At 42.6% G+C, this 22,597-nt stretch overlaps 1 pseudogene; it reads left to right on the top strand.

The window, feature by feature from the left end:
• The first annotated feature begins 15,063 nt into the window (after positions 1–15,063).
• LOC114585744 (U2 spliceosomal RNA) lies at positions 15,064–15,171 on the top strand (annotated as a pseudogene).
• Positions 15,172–22,597: the final 7,426 nt, after the last annotated feature.

Below are 22,597 nucleotides of genomic sequence, written 5' to 3'. Positions count from 1 at the left end.
CAACAGTGCAATAGAGATTTGAGAGATCTCTAGCAAGACCAAAGCATTCAAATTTTGAATTCAAAATCTGAATTCCTCCAAATTGTTAATTTTAGTTTTGGCACAGGGACCATATTTGTGTTCTTAGAGAGCAAATGTGAAAACTCAAGGAGTACCTGTGTGGTGAGGCAGGCCAAAAGAGGAATGACTGGGATCTGTGCTGTGGGGAGAGAGGGATTTAATCCTCTGCCACACCCTTCTGTTGATGACAGTACTCCCCCAAGGCTGCTATTTACCCCATTGGGAAGACTTGTGTGTGACCAATGGATCAAATAGCAAATGAATTGGGGAAAAGGATTAAACATTTGTCTCCCACTGCTGCAGTCTTGATCCTAGTTCAGTTCAGTTCAGTTCGATTTATTGTGTTTAGCGAGCAGCCATTTCACACACAATAATAAAAGAATACTGCTAATAATAGTGGTTTACATTTCTGCTCCCCCACCAATACAGAATAAACCATTTCCCATTACCCCTTTAAGTGTTACTACACAGATTTGTAAAGCCTTGGTAAGAAATCTGGATGTTCTAATAGGATATACACCTCTACAACAGACAACAAAAAGCAGGTCTTTGCAGGAGACGTCTTTCCCTAATTGGAGGATTCCATAGTTCTGAAATCACAGATCTCAATTAACCTGCCTAGTCTGGGAAGTAAAAAAATCAATAAATAAAGGACATGCTTCTTAAAAGTTATTTTTTTACTTATTTATAAAGAACCTGTTCCTGTTTTAGTGAAGGAAATACGTGAATTGCAACATAACTGGAAATGTTGAACAATTCACACAATGGTTTAAATTTGTACTACAGCTAGCCCCTAAAATGGAAAAGATCTGATTTGTTGTTGTTTAGTCGTTTAGTCGTGTCCGACTCTTCGTGACCCCATGGACCAGAGCACGCCAGGCACTCCTGTCTTCCACTGCCTCCTGCAGTTTGGTCAAACTCATGCTGGTAGCTTCAGGAACACTATCCAACCATCTCGTCCTCTGTCGTCCCCTTCTCCTTGTGCCCTCCATCTTTCCCAATATCAGGTTCTTTTCCAGGGAGTCTTCTCTTCTCATGAGGTGGCCAAAGTATTGGAGTCTCAGCTTCAGGATCTGTTCTTCCAGTGAGCACTCAGGGCTGATTTCCTTCAGAATGGATAGATTTGATCTTCTTGCAGTCCATGGGACTCTCAAGAGTCTCCTCCAGCACCATACTTCAAAAGCATCAATTCTTCAGCGATCAGCCTTCTTTATGGTCCAGCTCTCACTACTTGCTGGTGGTCACAACAGAAGCTTGCCTTTTGCCCTTTAGAAAGCTGAGTCTTCTGCAGCTTTTCGTGACCCTTTGGGAGGAAGAGGCTGTTCTAGAAAACAAATCTAAATGCCTCTTGAGCTCGTATTCCTTGCTTGGTGTTTCTTTGGACCCTGGGCATTGTCCCAAGTGCACACACTGATGGGTAACAGCCCTTTCCAGAGGGATCCAGCAGAGAAGGCCACAGAAAAGGAGAAGACAGTGCCTAAATTTCCTATAGGCATAGCGGGATAGAATAAGAGTGGCTTCCAGGCCAGGAACCTCTTAGTAGTAGATGTGGGCTTTGAAGAGAGGAAGTGTCTGTGACTTGATGGCACAGGTCAGTGGTAAGAATACATACCTTGCATGCAAAAAGGCAATGGTTCGATCCCTGGTACCTCCAGTTGAGAGACAGTTGAGAAGTAGGTGATGGGGAAGGGTTCTGCCTGAGATCCTAGATAGCCATTGGCCACCCAGAAAGCAGGTAATACTGGTCATGATGAACCTCTCATTCTGTGTAAGGCAGCTTTGTACGCAAAGACTAGAAGAGAGAGATTTTCCATGCACAGGCAGTTGGGATGTGGTAGGCAAATCCTCTGTACTTACTGATTAATCTCACAACGGTTTAAACAAGCACCAATCTAAACTATATATAATAAAACAATGGAGACAAACCCCATTGCAAAGTGCCTTTTGAAAGCTCAATGTCTTCACTCCTCAAGGCAAGATGGTTCTTGAGGAGCCCTCTGGTGGCAGTTGAAGAGAGGCTGTGTTTTCTGCTGTTTGCTATTGTTAAATAAGGCCCTTGTCATATCATCTTAGATCTGAATGTTTTCTAAAGGTTAGCATGGCTGGCAGTTTGAAATGTTACATTCCTGCAATTCAAATCAGAGAAAATCTCCCTCCTCCTCTTCCAGATTTTTATGACAACAATCATCAGTGTTCATTTGGGTTGTCTCAAAGTCCTACTTAGAGTAAACCCATTGAATTTAATGAGCATTCGTTTCAGTGGGTCTTCTCTGAGTATGGCTAACTTTTGATTCAACTCCTTGGCAAGACCTTCCTTTCAAGCATACTTTTGCATAAAAAAATGAAAGATAAGTGCTGCACACAAAGATCATTATGGAATGTGGATGTTTCTTTGGGCTCTGAGAAATCTTTCTGAATATGTTTCACTTCTGGAACATTATTCCACAGTGCACAAAACATGAGACCATGTATTTCTTTGTCATGAAATGGTGATAGCAAGATGCGTTCTGATACACTGTTCTGAGGATATATTAAGCCATAAATTTAATAAGGTCATCATAAATGTGACTAGCATTTCCCATCTTCAGATCTGTGTCTTGCTAACTCAATGGTTAGCTTACTAATGTTAGATCATTGCTGACGTAATATCGCCTCAGGAAAATGAACTTTTCACTGTATAATGACTTAATTCCAATTAACCAACGCATTGAGTGTACTGTGGATGATTTTGAAGGGTAGTGTTTATAAAACATTGATCTGTCTTCAAGGCAAGTCTCATGCTCTTTATACTGAGAATGACCCAAAGCCATTGCTGTCAGCTTTCAGCAAAAGGCCTCCCCCTCCCTCCCTGCCCCACCCCCCAGGTCAAGATGCATGGAAACCCAAGGCCACTAAAGTTATTTTGGCACCTGAGAAGGAAAGTCACCCAAGCTCATCTTCCTGGAAGTAAAAATAAAACAACAATTAATGAAATAATTCAATTAATGAAATAACAACTTGACAGGGAAGTGGCTGCCTCAGACAGTTGATTTTAGGTGTCATAAAACAACAGCAAAATGTTCGGTTTTTTCTGTTGTTTTAGGACACCCAAAATCAACTGTCTGAGGTGGCCATTTTCCTGTCAAACCATAGGGTGAGCCATGGCCTTTGTTTCAAAGAAGTAGACATGGAAGACGTGATTGGCCATCTCACATTATTTCTAGTACATAAGAGAGACAGACAGAGACAGGCTGCATTTGGATAACCCATTATGGCAGAAGGAATGGCTTACCATGAACGAGGAATGTGTTGGTGCTCCTCTTGCACTTCTTCCTTACTGCAACCTTCACATGTTTGCTGCTTATAGATGTGATATGAATTGTGTGAAATGAATTAATGCACAGCTTAAAAAAATAGCAGCGGAAGAATCCCCTGGAAAGTACTAGCAGCATGGTGCATAAGGAGATTTATTAACCGTGGCGGCAAAACTCCCATTGGCATCTTGAGGAATCTTCTGTCCCAGAAGTAAGTGTGCTTACAATAGGTGCAGGGGGTTAACTTCCCCTTCCCCTATGCAGTAGTCCCAATCCTACTTCAATCCATCAGCAGACACTATATTGTTCAAAAGTGCACATTGTCTTCCTGCAGCTAATGTCATGCCTTGTCTGGCTGTTAAGAAATGCTTTGCAGCACCAGCCTTGAATCTAGATCAGAGATGTTGGTTTTAGAGGTTAATCTATTTCAGCCAAGAAGACAAGGATTCCTGAGGCACCGTGCAGGCAAAAGTCACACCATAGGCAAAGCTGGAACATTTTGTTTACCTTTCAGTGATTTAAGTGGGAGAGGGTTAAGGATCTTTATGATTCTTCCATTAAAAACCAATGAGGCTTAAAAGTGTTTGGCTGTAGTCCAGCACAGAATCAAGCATGGTTTAGCCCACAGATTTCAGTAGGCTTTACAGTGCAATTCTAACAATACTTACTCAGAAGTAAACCCCTCTAAGTTTAATGGGAGCTTACACTTTAGTAAGTGGGTTAAGGTTGGCATTTTTTAGCATGCTGTGCTACAATTGTGGCTTCGCCCCCTTTGGTTGGATTGTGCTCAGTTGGTTAGAGTGTGGTGCTGATGACGTCAAGGTTGCAGGTTCGATCCCTGTATGGGGCAGCTGCATTTCAGGGGGCTGGACTAGATGATCCTTAGGGTCCCTTCTACAATTCTATGATTCTAGAATTTTAGTGTGATAATCTGTCAATAGGTGCTTGGTCTTAAGGTACTTCAGGGGCTGCTCCAGATGATCTTTTCGCTGATCATCCTGATTTGCTTGCAGAAAGCTTCTGCAGAGGTAATACCATGCCTACACATTACTGAGGATTTCTGTTCTGATTTGTTTGCATGGAGGTTATAGTCTTCCCATCAATCTTACCCTACAGCCTAACAACAAAAAGCATCCCTTTTTTCATTAAAGTGAACTTGCTGCCCCAGAGTGCTTTAATCAACTATAATCGCACAAACCTAAATTTCCGACTGATTCCTATCTACAAAAAGGTGAGAGGCTGGAGGAGACCCAGAACTCTACTTCAGAAGTCCTGGTAAGAACAGAGGTAGATCAGCAGTGAGTGCTTGGAGCCACATTTCACCTTTCACATTCTCTAATCTAAACACAGATGCTAATTCTGTGGTCGATCCCATGCATATCATTTCAAGAACAATACAAATAATGGTGAACTGCCTTTAGCAATTTGTGAACAATTGGAGATGAGTTGCTGGGGAATAAAGCAGCCAAATCTGACAACTACTTAAGCAAAGCTGTTGAATCGCTTCCACAAATTAGCCATATAAATTGCTGCTTCAGTGATTCACCTGTCCCAAATTAACCCTAAAACAAAAGTGTATCTGTCTATATCCACTTACCAATATGGTGTTCTGACTGCTAACAGGGAGCCATTCATACAGTAAACACATTCATAAGCAAAATTATGCCCCGTATGGCAATTTTGTTTATAAACTTCCAGGCTCACAAAGAACTTAAGTAATACATTGCATTCAGCAGGGGCTGGCAATTGGTAACTCACAGCTGAATAGATTAAATGCTAATCCCTTTCAATAGCTAGCGACTATATTATGCACAGCATACAAATGAAGGAATATGGTTAACACACTTTATTAACAATAGCATAGCCCAAAGATTTGGGGGAGAATCTCAAAAAATGTCCCCCCCCCAAACTTGATACTAAATTTGTTTGCAATTTTTTTTTTGTAAGTAGAATAAAAGTGTCCTCCCATTTTCTCCATCCTTCTACATTTCTGAGTTTTATTCCAAAGCTCTTTGCTAAAGCTGATGGGCTGAAATTTTTGAGGAACAATTCCTCACCTGCCATAAATACCTGATTGGCTTGGGGTTGTGTTGAAGTTTTGACGTGGGCCAACCAGAGAATGCTGGTTATGGTGCAGCATAGCAACGTAATATGTAGCTAGTTATTTGTATCCCACCTTTTAGCCAGGGAGCTCAAGGTGGCATGCATGGCACCCCCATTTTATCCACACAAGAACTGTATGAGGTACTCCTCATGCTCCCTTATGGCTGCTGCTGGAGCCAGTCACCCCAATGCTACTTCCAGAGACAGATGCAGGCAGAAACTGCAGATCCATTCCAGCTTTTTTCTTCTGCCTGCCTCTCCCTCCGTCTCATAGCTCTCTCTCTGCCTGAACTCTGATCTGGCTGGCTGGCTGCAGAGGGGTGGTGGGAGGCACCAGCTGGGGAACCCCCAAGGGAGGAAGGCTCAGAACCTGGGGATTGGTGGTGGGATGATGATGAGTGGTCAGAAAGAGAAGAGAGAGCAGACTGGGAGGAGGAGGTGTCAGAAGCTGGAGAGGTAATAGGATTTAGTGAACAGGAAGAGACTATGGCAAAGGCCTGGACTATGCAGAATTAAACTAACAGGAAGGATTTGAAGCCTGCAGGACCAGAGATTCTCAGAAGACTGGAGTAAATTTACGGACTATTTGAAAAGTAATTGTGATGGACAGATTACGCTAGTAGGTTTTTAAGAAGTTTTGTGAGGTGAATTATTTGAAATATTGCAAAAAAGACAATGAGGAGAATTATTAGTTAAAGATAATTAAAGGTAATAGGAAATTAAGAAATTCATAATAAGGAATAAGAATGGAAAATCATCAGAGGCATTGACAGAAGTCCAAAAAGTATTGTATAAGATGTGAAGTTCTGTTGGATGAATGTTAATTAATATGTTAAAAACTAATAAAAATGAATTATTATTTTTTAAAGAGAGTCTATGGCAAAGACCAGTCCAGAATCAGAGGTAGAAGCAAAGGCTGGAAAGAAGGAGGGCTCAGTGGCAGAAATGAGTCAGGGTGCTAAGGAAGCCAGGGTGTCTCCCCCTTCTGCTGCAACCAGCTCCCTCTTGGTCTCCCAGAACCTGCAGAGGTATGAAGAGAGCAGAGCAAAGACAGACAAGGCGAGGAAGTCTCAATGGCAGGTCCCAGGGGAAGAGGAGACTTGTAGGAAGGTGAGGACCTTCAGTCCTCACAACTGCCTCATTGGGGCAAGACCTACTGGGAAGAGTTGCTGTGCTCACTAGCCCTGAGCTGTTTTGTTTCTTTGAATCAATTTGACTTCATGGATGCCTCGTGAGATATTGCAGACCTGCTCTTGCCTCCTGCCTTGACATCTGCTCACCCCCTTTGGTGGAGATCTGTACCGGTGAGGGGCTGCTTTTGTAGCATGGAAGCAGGGAGGAGGAGTCCAGTCCTCAGCCCTCCAGATCTGCCCTGCATCTGGTCAGCTTGGCACAGGCCTTTTTCTCTGCATGGCCACTTTTGTGGTTGTTTTGTTAGCTTTTTGCCTCTTTGCCTCTTCCTTGTCCTTATTTGTTTGTCTTATTATTCCCTCCACTTCTTCCTTTGTTGAAATAAATAAATAAATTCCCTGAATGCACATTGAAATGGAATGTGCAGCACATGCCTGTGATAGAAATGGCTACTTGGACCACTTTTTTTTGGTCTCTATTGTCTGAACAAACCTTAATCATGAAACAAAACAAAGTAAAAGACCCATTGCAATGCCAGGCATGTACCCTCCATCTCCAAGATATCCTTTGCTAGCAACAATTAGAACGCCAACTTTCAACTTCCTTCTAAAATTTGGACCAGTGATAAAATGAAAAGAGGCCAGTAAAGGCCACATTCAAGGGTGAGACTTGAAGGGAACAGGAGAACAATCTCATTACATAGCTATATCATGTATTCTCATTGATGTTTCAACTAGGAGATTCTCACAGGGCAAAGCCTTGGAGACACTGGCAATAGAAAGACTTGTATGTGCAAGAAAAAAACTGAATAAGAACGAATCTTTAAATTCAAGTGTGGCTTTATGTGTGTGTATAATTACAATCACTTTCAGGGAGGCATGCTAATTTACTTTAGAGGAGTGAGTTTCCTACTTTTGATGCTTCCTATATCTTGCATGGCTATACAGCATGCAGCTTTGACTTTCTGGATCCTTGTCCCCTAGGCATATTGAACCTAATTATTTCCAAAACATGAGTGTTCAGTAGAGTGTGGAGAGCGCATCACTGCCATAAAAGACAAACAATTATCGACACCTGATGCACAGTTATACTCCCTGATCTACTCAGCCTCTTGGTTTATCCCAAAGTCAATGGGAAATTGCCAAAGATGCGGTAGGCGAAATAGCAAAAGGCTTCATGTCATTTCCATTAGGGTGCATTTGAGAATACCACTTCTAATGGATGTGCATTGCAAAGTGCTCGTGTCAGTTTGTCTTTGACCTTGCCTAATGCACTGGAAATACCTTGCGTGTATGTAACTTTTAAGTCTATTTGTTGCTTCTTTTCTCTTTTACACTTGAGTGTTTTTCCAACCCTGCCCATACCTGAGCACTTCACTGATCATAGCTGACAAAATATTGTACCATGAGTACTGTGTGTGTCTGTGTCAAAGAAGCCTTTAAGTAATCGGTTCTCCACTTCTTCAATTCTTTTGATGATCTCTATCTTCTGATTTTAGTTTGACTCCAACACATTAATTGGGATGGTTCAATCCTTTTCTCAGTTTCCTGCCTCCCTGTTCTTTTCTTCTGCCATCTTCTGCTTCTGGTGAGTGTGTGTGTGTATCCCTTTCATCAGGGTGAAAAACAGCTCAGCCAACATTTAACAGAAGACTTTTTCCTGAGAAAATGTCTGAGGTTTTTCTCCTCTTTCCCCTTCCCGCTAGAAAAAGAGTGTAGAATTGTCTCCAAATATTCTCCACATGGCAATAAATATATAATTTTCTCTGAAGAATTCAAGACGTTTTTGCCTGAGGGCTTGAAATACCTGTGCGTAATACCTGTTCTAAGCCTTCGTATGTTGCTGTTTTGTACTATGATGTAGCTTTATAGTATTTAAAGAGCAGTCTCAGATCATCTCCCCATCTAGAGCAACAGGGAGGTGGACAGGGGCCTCTCAACAAGTTTCATTGCCCTGGTTCACAATCACAGGAATGGAATGGGTCTTATTGCACAATGCTCTGGCCACAACAGCTGCCCATCAGGCAATGTGCGATTCTTTATGACTAGAATGCTATCAAGGTATCTAACCATATGCTGGATTGTATGATAACATGCCCTGTTGACTGCTGGGCCCAAGAAGCTGCAATGCATTTTTCTCAAGGGACAGCTGGTGGCACACTCAAAGTGGAGGGCCCTCTGAGAATACAGCCTCGTATAACCCAAATGCTCAAGTCTAATTAATGCACGGAGGGGTTAATGCCATGGAGTAAGCTGTTCTGCCAGACTTAGCTAGGTCACTCCCCTTCTCCTTAGGAGGAAGGTAGTCTAGTCCTGTTGTTCCCTCAGTCCACCATGTGAACTCCGGTGTGTGAAGAGGTCTCAGCTGGTTGCTCCAGGCTCAGACTGCATGGCCTTTTTACAAAGTCATCATTATGTTCCTATATAAATAATTAGGAACTTTCACCACTTGGGAACTAACCTAAGTTTTGCTGCCTGTGTTTTCTGAATGCTGTATTGAAAAGCACATGAATCTGACCTTCAAAGATCTTGTAAGTAAACCATTTTTAACTTTCCAAATGTGTGGTGCTTTTCTATGCTAGAGGGAGTGAGAAGCTTTGGCGGGAACTTAGAAGAGCATCTTTTAAAGGTCTAACAGCCTATATTTCCATGCTTTACTTTGCTGCATGTTTTGTGATTTTAAATCTCTGCTGGGGTTCTCTTACTAAAGAGCACCTGCCCCAAACCTGGAGCTTGGCATCCAAGAATTCTCCTTTTTATATACCTATTTCCAACCAACAAATACCTTGTCCAAAGACGCTCTGAACCTGGAGCTGGCATTGCAGTTTCATCATCTTGCTTCTGTGTGGCAGGCAAGAGTTACTACTATGGTCTAGAAAATAGCTGCCTTGTGGTGATGTCCATGCTTATAAGCCAAGCCTTGGTATGAATTCAGATTTCCTACTTCTATATGCCATGTGTTAAAAAATAATAATAATCAAGCCAGCTCTAGAAACTAGCTGGCTACTTTGCTTTGCATTAATGTCTCTAATTGTGATGTGCTAATGAAGCTACGCTTCTCAGGAAAAGTGCTGAGGTAACACTAAGATTGCTCGGCACCCAAAGCCAGTGAACAGAGAGTAATAAAATGTTATTTCATGCTCAAGAGTTGTGGAACCTGCTGAAGGGTACCTGCTGAATAGCCTGGGGCAGCTGGGAGTTAGAACCCAACACCACCTGGAAGGCTACAGGATCCCTGCACCTTTTCTGTTAGCAAGCCTGTAGTTTTAACAGACAGTGAAGGTGCTGACAGGGTGGTTTATTTTGTGTTAGTGCAAACTCTGCATAACAAAGGAAATTCTTTGGGGAAGGAGAGATGGGCAAATTAGGTAGCTGGCAGATGGTTTCTTCATGTACCCCAGATTGCGATATCAAAGCATTAGAAGCTGCTTTTTCAGCCTTGGTGTTGGGAACTAATTGTTTCATTATGCATATCACCGGAATAGAAGAGGGACCCAAAGGTCTTGCCCTAAGGCTGGTGACGGTAGCACACGTTGCAAGATCCTTGCTTTTTGCTTCACAGCTGCCCTCATAAGGCGGTGCTTAGAGATACTTTGCCGCCCATTTGCATTTCCTGAAGGGTTTGCAGCCAGCTTCTTCCAAGCTTGCATTTTATTATTGATGCATAAATTATCCCTCCAGCTTGATTAGGCTGCCTAAAAACTAATGATATGAAACCTACAATGATCTGCTGGGAATAGCCTTTGCAGTTCAATATCTCCTTCAAGATTGTCAGGTGAAGGGTGAGGCTGACCAACTGGCTCCCCTTGTGTGCCATTAATGTCTTCAAATTCTTCTGGATGAAGGTTAGTCCTCCCTGGGAGTTACAGACCTCACTGAACACGTTGGGACTTAGTACAAGGGCATAGAATGGCACTGTGTATGTATCATCTACAGCAGTGATGGAGTTCTGTTATTCCATAGTAGATGATTGGACTATTCTGGGACACATGTCTCTAAACAGGTCCAAACAGATCACAGACTACTTCTCCATGTTCATGGAATAAGCATTTCTGGAAGATGAAGGATTTGAGATGTTCTTGGAATACAACTCTTATCATCCCTGCCCTTATCATCCCTGTCTAGGGCTGACTAGAGTCCAGGAACATCTGGAGGACCACAGATTCTATATCCTTGCTCCAGAGCCAGGTTGATATGAAACTCAAACCTACGCATGTTCACTCAGATGCAAGTCCTGCTGTGTTCAGTTGGGCAAGCTCCCAAGTAAGTGTGCATAACATTGCAGCTTTAATCTCATTCCTGCTGTGCGGATCTATTCACTCAGTGGACCCTTTGGTGATCTAACCATGTCAGTACAAGCCATTGCAATGTAGCTGGGGAGAGTTGGGCCTTGTAGAAACACCAGTTGTGTTTCCTCTCTTCTCTCTGCACCCCACCCTTTTCTGCTCTGCAGCAGAGTTAGACATCAGAAACAATAATTACTACAAGAGGAAGCAGCATGGGGTTGACACTTGCTCTCCAGCAGAATTATTTTGGCATTTGTTCTGTGCCTACAAGAAATGATAAGCTTACCTGCAGAGAAAACCGAAAAAGTAGTCATAAACAAAGAAAGGGACTAGATTTGACATAACAGGAGAAGAGTTGAGCTTGAAATTGGGCTTGAATAGAGAGAAAAGCTGCACAGTTTATGCCACATCTGTCACTGAGTTTGACTATGAATTTTAGAGGTCCTTCATTTAAAACAACATATTTCCTTCTATTGGATTGACTTCTTGAAGGTATCTTCCTAATGTGGCTTGTTCTTATTGAATGATATACTTCTCAGTCGTGTCCCTTTGACAGGTAAGTTACATCCACAACATTTCCCTGATCCACCAAGCTTGAAACAAAAAATAAATAAGATTAGTATAGCATGACTTGTTTTTGAGAAACCCATGTTGGCTCTTAATAATCACAGCATCATTTCCTAAGCGTTCGCAGACAAACTGTTTAATTATATGTTCTAGGATTTTTCCTGGTATTGATGGTAAGTTGACCAGCCAGAAGTTGCCTGGGCCCTATATTTTCCCATTTGTGAAGAAGGTGGGGACAGCATTTGCCTGCCTCCACTCTGCAGGGACCTCACCTGTTCTCCAAGAACTGTCAGATATGATTTTCTTCTTCTTCCCTGGAACAGAGTCTAAGCCAGCCTTGGCCAACCTGATGCCTCCAGATGCTGCTGGCTTCCAACTCTCATAACCTCAAAGCACCTGTGATCCCTGGGCTGGAGGACAGAAGGTTGGGGAAGGCTGCTGTAAGCAGTATTGGGAACAGGTGGACTGGGTGACATTTGGTTCCACAGCAGAGTGACTAACTAAGTTTGTTCTAGGTATAAGCTTTCGTGCGCATGCACACTTCTTCAGATACCTGGGTGCATGCACACGAAAGCTTATACCAAGAACAAACTTAGTTGGTCTCTAAGGTGCTACTGGACTATTTTTTAATTTTTTATTTCGACTGCGTCAGACCAACACAGCTACCTACCTGAATCTAGCAGAGTGACTGTAAAGAAAGCAGCTGGATAATTGGCATTCATCAGTTGTGTGTCGCCCAGTTATTAGGATTCACAGACCTGCACAATTGCACACAAACATACACACAAGTGAGACAGTCTCTCTGTCCCCTTCTCCCTCAGCAGATAAATGATTTGGAAGCTTTGAGAATCCACTGCAGCCTCTTGTTGTGAAGTGGTGCATCTGAACAGCAGCAGCCTATCCCTTGTTCATCAGGCTGCTGTTGCATTCATTTCTTGGCAGGTGGTCTCTGAGCTACATGTGTTCAGTGCAATCCGGCCTTGGCACTTTGGAGATTTCAACAAGGTAAAGACTGCTGTTTTTAATTACTAGCATATTGGGAGGTGTGACAAGAGAATTCATCCATCTCTCACTCCCCCCCCCCCTTCCGATATGCATCTCCAGCACTGCCACATAATGCAATTAATCTATTTTGGGGTGTTTTGTTCTTTACCGGTCCAGTTCAGAATAGGTTGGGGGCTTCGCTCAAAGTATATTTGTGCTGGATTTCTCTTTGCTGTCTTGCTTGGGTTTGGTTAAAATATAATATGAGCATGCAATCCTATGCGTATTTACTTATAAATAAGCCTCTTTGTGCCAATGAAGTTCTAGGGAGAGATGTTTAGGATTGTAACCAGTGCTTTTCCCCCTAAAAAAAAATGTTTAGGGGAATTCTCATTTTCCTACTCATATTGAAATATTGCCCAAACTTAGATTCACAAAATGTTTAGGGGTATGTGTACCCCTGTGTCCCCCCAGAAAAAAGCACTGATTGTAACCATGGTGTATCTTTCATCCTGGGGATCCAAAAGCATTTGCTGAGGGCCTTCTCAGCAGTGGCACCCTCTCTGTGGAATGCCCTCCCAACCAATGTCAAGGAGATAAAGAACTACATAACTTTTAGAAGACATCTGAAGGCAGCCCTGTATTGGGAAGTTTTTAATGTCTGATGTTTTATTGTGTTTTGGGAGCCACCCACAGTGGCCGGGGCAACCGAGACAGATGGGTGGGGTAGAAATAGTAGTATTATTGTTGTTGTTGTGATTACTATTATTATTTATTATTATTTAATGCCGACAAATCACAGAAAACCAAGTAAGAAGAGGGGAGCAATATGGTACAAATTTGACAGTGTCAGATGAGGTCTGGGAAGAACCGGTTTCAAATCTCCACATGCTCATGAAGCTCACTGGATGACAGAGCAAAGACCACATGGACTCTTAACTTTTAAAATGATATCTTGGGATTGTTTGTCTTTTATGGGGGTGTCTACTGAACCTTCCACTTTTTTCCTTGAATTTTGCGCACAATGTGGCAAACCTGAGTTTGCTGCTACATAATGGTTGTTTTGGGATGTTACATTAAACTATGGTTTAGCCTTACATAAATGCCCACCCTGTGGAATGTCCCTCCCATCAGATGTCAAGTAGATAAATAACTACAGTATACAACTTTTAGAAGACATCTGAAGGCAGCCCTATATAGGGAAGTTTTCAATGTTCGATGTTTTATTGTGTTTTGGAAGCCACCCACAGTGGCTGGGGCCACCCAGACAGATGGGCAGGGCACAAATAATACAATTATTCCTGCTATTATTACATAAATGAGCCTTGAGAGGGTGGAGCTGATGATCCCCTTTTCTCTTGCAGTGCATCCACAAAAAAGAAAACAGACACTTTCACTTCAATTTATGGTTTATGATGTTTCGCTAAAGTATATACAGTGGTACCTCGGTTTAAGAACAGTCCGGTTTAAGAATGATTTGGTTTACAGATGCCGCAAAACCGGAAATAGTGTCTTGGTTTAAGAACGTTACCTCAGTCTAAGAATAGAATCCAAATGGTGGAAGGGCACAGGCGGTGGGAGGCCTCATTAGGGCCTTGGTTTAAGAACGGTTTTGGTTTAAGAATGGACCTCCGGAATTGATTAAGTTTGTAAACCGAGGTACCACTGTACATTGAACACACAATTCATGAGATTAACATTTTTGTGTTCAGATGTAATGCTGAACTGTGATTAATTAAACATGGAAGTGAAAGTGCTTGATCTTCTCATGGCTGCCCCCAGTGCCTTTCTTATAGAAAAAATGGTGCCAGAATGCCCCTGCCTCCTAATTTGGTTGTAAGTTGCTTGGGGTTGCCTTGGGCAAGAGAATGCTGGTGTGTCATGAAGTTCCTAAGTGGTGGAGGACGTTCCTCACACATCCCAGGTCAATCAATATGGCCCAGAGCAACTTCATTCAAAATACTGCTAGCCTAGTCCTCTAGATTCTAAATCCACAAAATTGCTTTCCCTTGTTGTTCTCATGTGGCAGGAAAGTGAGATTGTGAATGAACTCCTAATGGTATATTTGTTACTTACCATATTCCTGAAGGGACGCGGGTGGCGCTGTGGGTTAAAGCCTCAGCGCCTAGGACTTGCCGATCGAAAGGTCGGCAGTTCGAATCCCCGCGGCAGGGTGCGCTCCCGTCGCTCGGTCCCAGCGCCTGCCAACCTAGCAGTTCGAAAGCACCCTCGGGTGCAAGTAGATAAATAGGGACCGCATACCAGCGGGAAGGTAAACGGCGTTCCGTGTGCTGCGCTGGCTCACCAGATGCAGCTTGTCACGCTGGCCACGTGACCCGGAAGTGTCTCCGGACAGCGCTGGCCCCCGGCCTCTTAAGTGAGATGGGCGCACAACCCTAGAGTCTGGCAAGACTGGCCCGTACGGGCAGGGGTACCTTTACCTTTTTATATTCCTGAAACTGCTAGGATTTTCTTTTAATGCCCCAAATTGCCAGGTGAATCTGACCTAACCCTTTGAAGTTAGTATACCTAACTCATAAGGCATTTGGATGATAGGGTTGAGTGGATGCTTATCAAATCTAAATAACACAAAGCTGTCTTTGTCTGTCACAGAGTGAACAGTGCTAAAAATGTTAATGCATCACTTCTTGGCCTTTTGGCTAAGATCAAGTGTAGTGTAAAAAAGCTAATGCAAATATTATTTTTTTACCATGCTAATGCAAATACTAAAAATACACAGAACCTTATTGTGAGGTTCCATAGTGGCGGCATATGCATTCCCCATTTTTAATACATTTATATCCCATCTTTCCTTCAAGAAGCTCAAGGCACCACACATGGCTCTTTTGTCCTCCCCACAACCTTGCAAAGTAGGTTAGACTAAGACAGGCACCCCCAACCTCTGGCCCTCCAGATGTTTTGGACTACAATTCCCATCATCCCTGACCACTGGTCCTGTTAGCTAGGGATCATGGGAGTTGTAGGCCAAATCATCTGGAGGGCTGCAGTTTGGGGATGCCTGGGCTAAGAGATGGTGATTGGCCAAAGGCTCAGTGGCTCTCTCTCTCTCTCTGTGTGTGTGTGTGTGTGTGTGTGTGTGTGTGCGCGCGCGTGCGCACGTGTGTGTGTGTGTGTGGAGATTTAGGTGAGAGGGTAGCAGCCTTGCACTGGTTATTGGACTCAAATCTTTTTATATTCAACAGTGGGGTTTGTTTTCCCCCCATGTACAAACGTATACCTTTTTATTATTACCACAAAACTCCTTTTAAAAAGTTCTCTAAACTATTTTATGGTAATTAGATTCAGTTCTACTATTTTCTGAAAGCAGAGCCATCAACTAGAAGTAAATTTTCTGGTGTACTGAGCACATTTGATGTGAGTTTTTGAGACACCAGAAACATGTAAGCCCTTTGAGATATATTTAGAGTTGTATTTTATATGAAAGATGCTTCACACAAAAAAGGGAGGGAGAAAAGGTTACATTGTCAAGACGGAGATGTGCATGGAAGACCAGGGAGTTAAATAGCAAGGATTACCTAAGGTCAGTGTTAAATCAAATGTAAAAACAAAACCCTTGTTCCAATGGCTTTGCTAAAGCAAACATGGATACTCATGGTAAGAACTAGGGATGTTATGCTAGCATAAGCTTGCATTGCCATTGCAGCATGAAGTTAATTCTTGCTTACTCTTTCCCCCCAGGATTATCCCCCCAACCGGGTAAAAATTTGTGTTCCTTGGACTATGTTTTTAAAATAGTTTTCTGGATGGAGAAATCTAAATTGATACAATTTAGGTGAATTTGGTTGGTTCCTTTTCTGGCTATGAGGTAAATGTCTGTGTGGAATTGCATGCCCCTTTCCGTTAGAGTCATGTAGCTATATTTTACATAGCTGTCAATTTTTCCCTTTTCTTGCAAGGAATCCTATTTGGAATAAGGGAATTTCCCTTAAAAAAGGGGAAACGTATGACTGTCCTCCATTGTATTATCACATAGCTATATCTGACTGGCTACACGGTATTGTGATGGCATCATCTTATTTTGCTGCCTGTCTCTGTTTGGGATAGATCACCCATGTGAATTATCCAGGAAGAATGATGAAGAAGGGTGGGGAGGGTGGTGTGATGCTGCTGCACCAATAGCCAGGAGGAAAAAGCTATAGTGGAGAGATTTGAAAAAAGAGAGTAAATATTTGCACAATGTAAGTATTTTTTTTCTCTTGTACGTGGGTAAGGCCAACCATATATATATATGAAAGACCACCACCCTTGGAGTTGTATGGACAGGTCAAAGGTAAGGCAGCTATTTCTTCATATATATATGGTTTTACAATTTAATATTCAACACATTATACACAAAGAAGAAGAAGAAGAAGAAAAGAGCAAATCCCCTCCACTTCTTCCCCTTCTGGTTCTTTAAATATATACTACTACTGCTTAATTTTATCATACTTTCTATGTTGCTTTTTTACTAAATGCTCTTATATTCTTCTCATTTTTGTACCAAATTTTCTTTCAAATAACATCTTACACCTAATTAATGTCCATATTGTTGTTTCTTAACTGTGCACTTATTTTCTTAATTGTAAGCGTTCACTCAAACCCTACTTAGTGAGTCCAATTCTTTACACTGTTTCTGTAGATACAATATAAATGGTTCCCAGTTTTTAAAAAAATCTCTATTGTCATTGTCTCTAAGTCTTCCTGTAAGTCTCGCTATTTCTGCGTATTCCTTAAGTTTGAGTTGCCATTCTTCCTTCATTGGTTTCTTGTTGTCCTTCCATAGCAGCTTAAAATATACGCAACCAGATTCAAAACAAAAAAGGGAACACGAGAAACTGCCTCATACGAGGTTCATTCCTCTCACCTCATGTTAATCTGGACCCTGCTAGACCTGCAGAACCATCAACTATATGAAGTGTGAGCAAGCAGCAGAAGAACCATGATAGACAAAATGGATGAAAACTTCAGCTCCGCACCAACTTTATGCAAGCAGCTTGGAACTTTTGTGGACTTTTCAGTAGCAACCATGTTAGATGTTGGATGATGATAAGATTGAAAGCAACATGTTTTCAGCAGAAATCAGGTGATTTTTGCCTTTTCCAAAGATGCCTCCTGTATCCTCCACCCTGCAATTTATTGACAAGAACTGGTTTTTATGCACATATGTTAACTCATGGTGTTGCAAAGAATATGAAAAGTGTGTGGGAAGAAACAGGGGGCAATGTAAACAGCCTTGAGCTCTTGGGAGGAAAAGCAAGACACAAATATAATGTAGTGTTCACAGATCATAGAGAGAGAGAAATAAATATGCACAAAGTCAGGAAAGCAGGCTCCATACTTGAACTGGAACACTATGATTTCCCGATATTTTATAGCAAAAAAGCACTCTCCCCAAAAACAAAATCGTTTGCCAACTCTGATAAACAAACATACTCTGAGCATATGCCTTACTCTCTCTGCAAAGATTTTACATTCTGCATTTAGGGAGGAGGGATTCTTTAACACCCACCCACACTTATTGTACTGTACACAGAATACGTATCGGCACAGAAAAAGATACATCCTGTTTAAATTAGTATTAAATTGTGGTAATTGGATGTAAATTCATTTGTGGGTTTTTTGTTTTTGTTTTTGAAAATTAATAAATAGCAATTGGCAGAAAAGAGAGAGAAATATACATCCTGGTTGCTAAGAAGACAAGAAGGGCAAATTGTGGAGATTCCAAGGACAAAATAATGAGACAGAAGCAGGAAAGACAAGAGCAGCAAAGCAGAAGGGGAAACAGCAGCTCTTTAGAACCTTCTGGATTCCTATTGCCTCATGTGCAAACTACTCCAGTCACAGCTCTGGCTTCTCTCATTGGCTAAAAATATTGAAAGGTGGGAGCAACCAGGTTGGCTCATATCTCAGAAATCATCCAGTTTTGCTTCATAACTCTCTTTCCAAATGAAATAGAGACAACTGCTCCCCCTGGTACCTCAGTACCCTCTGTAGCTGCCTCTTGTAGGCCCTGGGGCTTCTCATTGTTGTTGATGCAGAAGGAGGGCATCAAATACCAGGAGAGGAATACCGGCCATTTTTTCCCTGTGCCATTGTCTCAGCCACACACAGGTCTGGTCTGGTAGCACCTGAGTTCTCTGAGCCTTCCTGCCTTCCTAATAGTTCTGAGTGAACGCTTAGCTTGTGGGGCCTGTATCCTCTTCTCTATTAATTCCTAGCATTCAATGCCACAATCAACCTAGCACTGTTTATTTTTAAACCAACCTTTTCATCGTCGTTATTGGTGATAACCACAGCAGCAGCAGCAGCCTCTGCCTGCCCGCAGCTCTTGGTCGGAAAGCCTTTGCTGTCAGGCATCTTTTCCCGGAGGGGATGAGCCACTCATGGAGGCCGGCTGTGTTTGCACACTGACAGCTTCTTGCTGCAGGGGATCTTGAGCTCTGTGGCACATTTGCCTCAGGTGTGCCGTAACAACAATTCTGCCACTTCAGCTATTTGGGTGACCTGACATGGGAAGAAAGCAATCCAAGTAGAGCAAACAAAAATGGGATCCGACAGCGTGGCTCAACAGGCAATAGCAGAGAGTGCTGCGAGATGTGTGGCTTTTGCTCTGCCAACTGCTGCAAACAGGCCATGCCACCGTGAGGGAGGAAAACAGCACACCAGTCTGTGCTAGAGTCTCCATCTGCCCACAGGTTAAAACCAAAAAGAGAGATCTGAGCTGCTTCCCAGCCTCTGCCCAGCCTCATACATACGCAGCAGTGTGTTGATGCCACCCTAGAGTTAGTTTGACCTGCTATGGGTATATCAAGGGTGGGGATATTGAAATCAGTTGTTAACTGTCTATGTCAATGTTGTTTTTGCTATGTGTTCTGTTTTCATATGTGTACAGTAGAATTCAGGAAAGGGTAAAGCTACAAAAGTTTGTTTTTGCTAGTAGCTGGTAAGAAGTGTTGCACATGATGAAGGAATGGCTCAGTAGATTTCAGACCAAATGGTATTTCTTTCAGGATCTATTTTCTCTCATTGCAGCAGTTGGGCTCTGGCAGGAGAGCCTTCTGAATGTTTGGATCACTGGGGTCCTACAGCAAACAACATACCCAAGGCTTGTTTTCTTTACCTCTAATTAAAAATTATGGTCTAGGCAGCCTTGCTGTGTCTTCTTACAGTCTCCCCTCCCCATCTATTGCTAAGGTATCCATGTCTTACCAAAAGGTGTTTTCCTCCACATCAACATGATTCTTAGTATCTTCTCATTTTTCATCTACAGGATAGCTTCATTGCTTTGAACTTTGTTCCATAAAATTTTCGTCTTCGCAGTCACCATGACTTTTGGATCAAGACCCACATCTGTACACCTGTAATCATTGATGCATGAAGATGTGGACCCATAGTAAATAAAGAGGATCATCTCCTTTTGCAAATGGGGGAGGGCTGGGATTGAGAGAGAGAGAGAGAGATTGGCTTGCCTACATTTCCAGAGAAGTAACTGTGTTTTTCTCTTGCAGTAAAAGCAGCCAAGAGTCAAGGCAACACCTTAAAGATTAGCAAATCTGTTATCACATAAGCATTTGTGAACTCAAGACTACTTCAGTAGATGCCTACAGCTCTTTGAGAGTTCATGGTGGAGGTGAGATTTAAACAGGGGATTTCCTGATTTGTAGCTTAGTCTGGGAGTAGGGATGTTTGAGAATTCTGCTGAAAATGGAAGTTGAAATTGCCAGTGTTCACTTATTCGTCCTTTGTCTAGAACAGGAATCAATCCATTGAAGATGATCAGTATTCGCTGTTGTTGCTTTTAGTCTACATAATTGACTGCCAAGCCCTTCCGATTCGCATTGTGTTTCTTTTGTGCTGAAATTAATGGAGTGGAATCACGTAATGGCAATGCAACTTATTTAATTACATAATTTTGCCACAGTGTACAGTAAGAGATGCTTTTGAATTATGGTGCTGGAGGAGACTCTTGAGAGTCCCATGGACTGCAAGAAGATCAAACGCATCCATTCTTAAGGAAATTAGCCCTGAGTGTTCACTGGAAGGACAGATCGTGAAGCTGAGGCTCCAATACTTTGGCCACCTCATGAGAAGAGAAGACTCCCTGGAAAAGACCCTGATTTTGGGAAAGATGGAGGGCACAAGGAGAAGGGGACGACAGAGGACGAGATGGTTGGACAGTGTTCTCGAAGCTACAAACATGAGTCTGACCAAACTGCGGGAGACAGTGGAAGACAGAAGTGCCTGGCGTGCTCTGGTCCATGGGGTCACGAAGAGTCGGACACGACTAAACGACTAAACAACAACAACAGTAAGAGAAATAGTGTAGTTTGGGGAAGAAGGTGGCCTGCGCTGGAACGAAAACACAGCTGCAGGTGACAACAGGGCGGAACAGAAAAGGACGCCGTCTTATATCGCAACCTGGGAATAACCCTCATTGGTCTCAATGGGCATTTACTTTTGTCTGAATAGACCTGAGAAGGGTTGCATTCTTAGCCCCTGCACTACACCATACATCAACATGTTCATTTTCAAGTATTACTATCGACTTGCCTGTGTTAGCAGAATTTGACCTTCCTCCTTCTGACTGTGTGGCTTAAGTAAATACCATCTTCTGTTCTTGCTCTGATGAAAGCACTTCATTCAGCTCAACCAGTCTCTGCTGAGACTTTGTAACTGCTAATTAGGAATGCCCCATGCTTGGGATGCAGAGCTCTTAGCTGAGCTGATAAAATGTTACAATTAATATTGTATTAATTAAAGGCTAGTTAAAATTCTTCATCAAATATGCCCTTGAGGAAGCAACAGGTTGCAACTGTTCTTTCATATGGTATGTCGTTGCAGGTGGGGGGGAAATCTCTCTATTAATTAGGCTTAGGAATTATTCAGATTTTGGTAATGAATTAGGAAAAAAACCCTGTTACTTTTCTCCTTAAAGAAACGATCGCTGAAACAATTGCCCTCGGATTTGAATGTTACCTCAGCTGGCATTTCCCAGAAGTCCCTATTTATGCAAAACTTGGTTAACTTTGGAGCTGCTTCAAGCTATTTCTTTGCATCTGCAGGCACCGAGCCTTGATAAATGCAAAGCAGTTACGCAATTGACTGAGGGCTGGGAGTAGTTACCATGGCTAGACTTCTTTATCAGTGTAAGCAACCCTATACAGTGGTATCTCGGGTTACAAACACCTCGGGTTACAAACACTTTGGGTTACAAACTCCGCTAACCCTGAAGTAGTACCTCAGGTTAAGAACTTTACCTCAGGATGAGAACAGAAATCGCGTGGCGGCAGTGCAGCGGCAGCAGGAGGCCCCATTAGCTAAAGTGGTACCTCAGGTTAAGAACGGACCTCTGGAACGAATTAAGTTCTTAACCAGAGGGACCACTGTATACCTCCTCCCCCTCCTGTATACCACACATCTGTCCACAAATGGCACCACTCTTTCTGCTCTTCACCACCACTTCTCTCCCCCCCCCCCTTATTTCTTCATTTTCTGGGGCTTCTCATTGCTTATAAAAGTGCCAAATAGCTTTAAAATACCAAGTGGTATCCCAACACCTCTTGCACATCCATAGTGCCAAACTGCTTCATAAAAGATTTAATTGCTCTTGCATTCATTCGTATGTCCAGGCTTTACCCGGGAGCTCCGAATCCTGCAGAGGAAGAAGAATAGCTACAATTGCAGGAGCCACAGCCTGCTGAGGATGAGACAGAATAGACGTTTGCTAATGGATTGTGTCAGGGAGGCCTGAGTGCTGTGGGATGACTTTCAGTGCCCTGGATGCCCAACTGCAGCTAGGAATAGTAGGTTTAAAGGCTTCGGCGTGACTCTGAGCTGCAGTTCAGAAAAACGAATATAGCACTTACAAAAATCTTTCCGTAAACTTCCAAGTAGGACGGAGCTTAACGGGGAGGGGGGGTGCATGAATATTTCCCAGCACCAAAAAACATTCCCTCCCTTCTGGCAAATCTGCAGTGATTGCTTTAAAACTGCAGTCCAAGTGGTTTGCTCTCACTCCAAATTAACTCAATTTGCTCTCTCTCATGTCATTGCTTAGTTAAATCTGATTGGCTTCATAGCATCAAGGTATTTTGTTCACTGACTGGTCACATGGGTGGCCCCCACCAATTGAGAATCAATCAAGAAGGCACTGCCATCCCCTTCAGCAAGCTTT

The sequence above is a fragment of the Podarcis muralis genome, chromosome 1, assembly GCF_964188315.1.
Source record: "Podarcis muralis chromosome 1, rPodMur119.hap1.1, whole genome shotgun sequence".
NCBI lineage: Eukaryota > Metazoa > Chordata > Lepidosauria > Squamata > Lacertidae > Podarcis > Podarcis muralis.
Note: the sequence above shows the minus strand (reverse complement) of the source record. Positions and strands in the feature narration are given on the sequence as shown.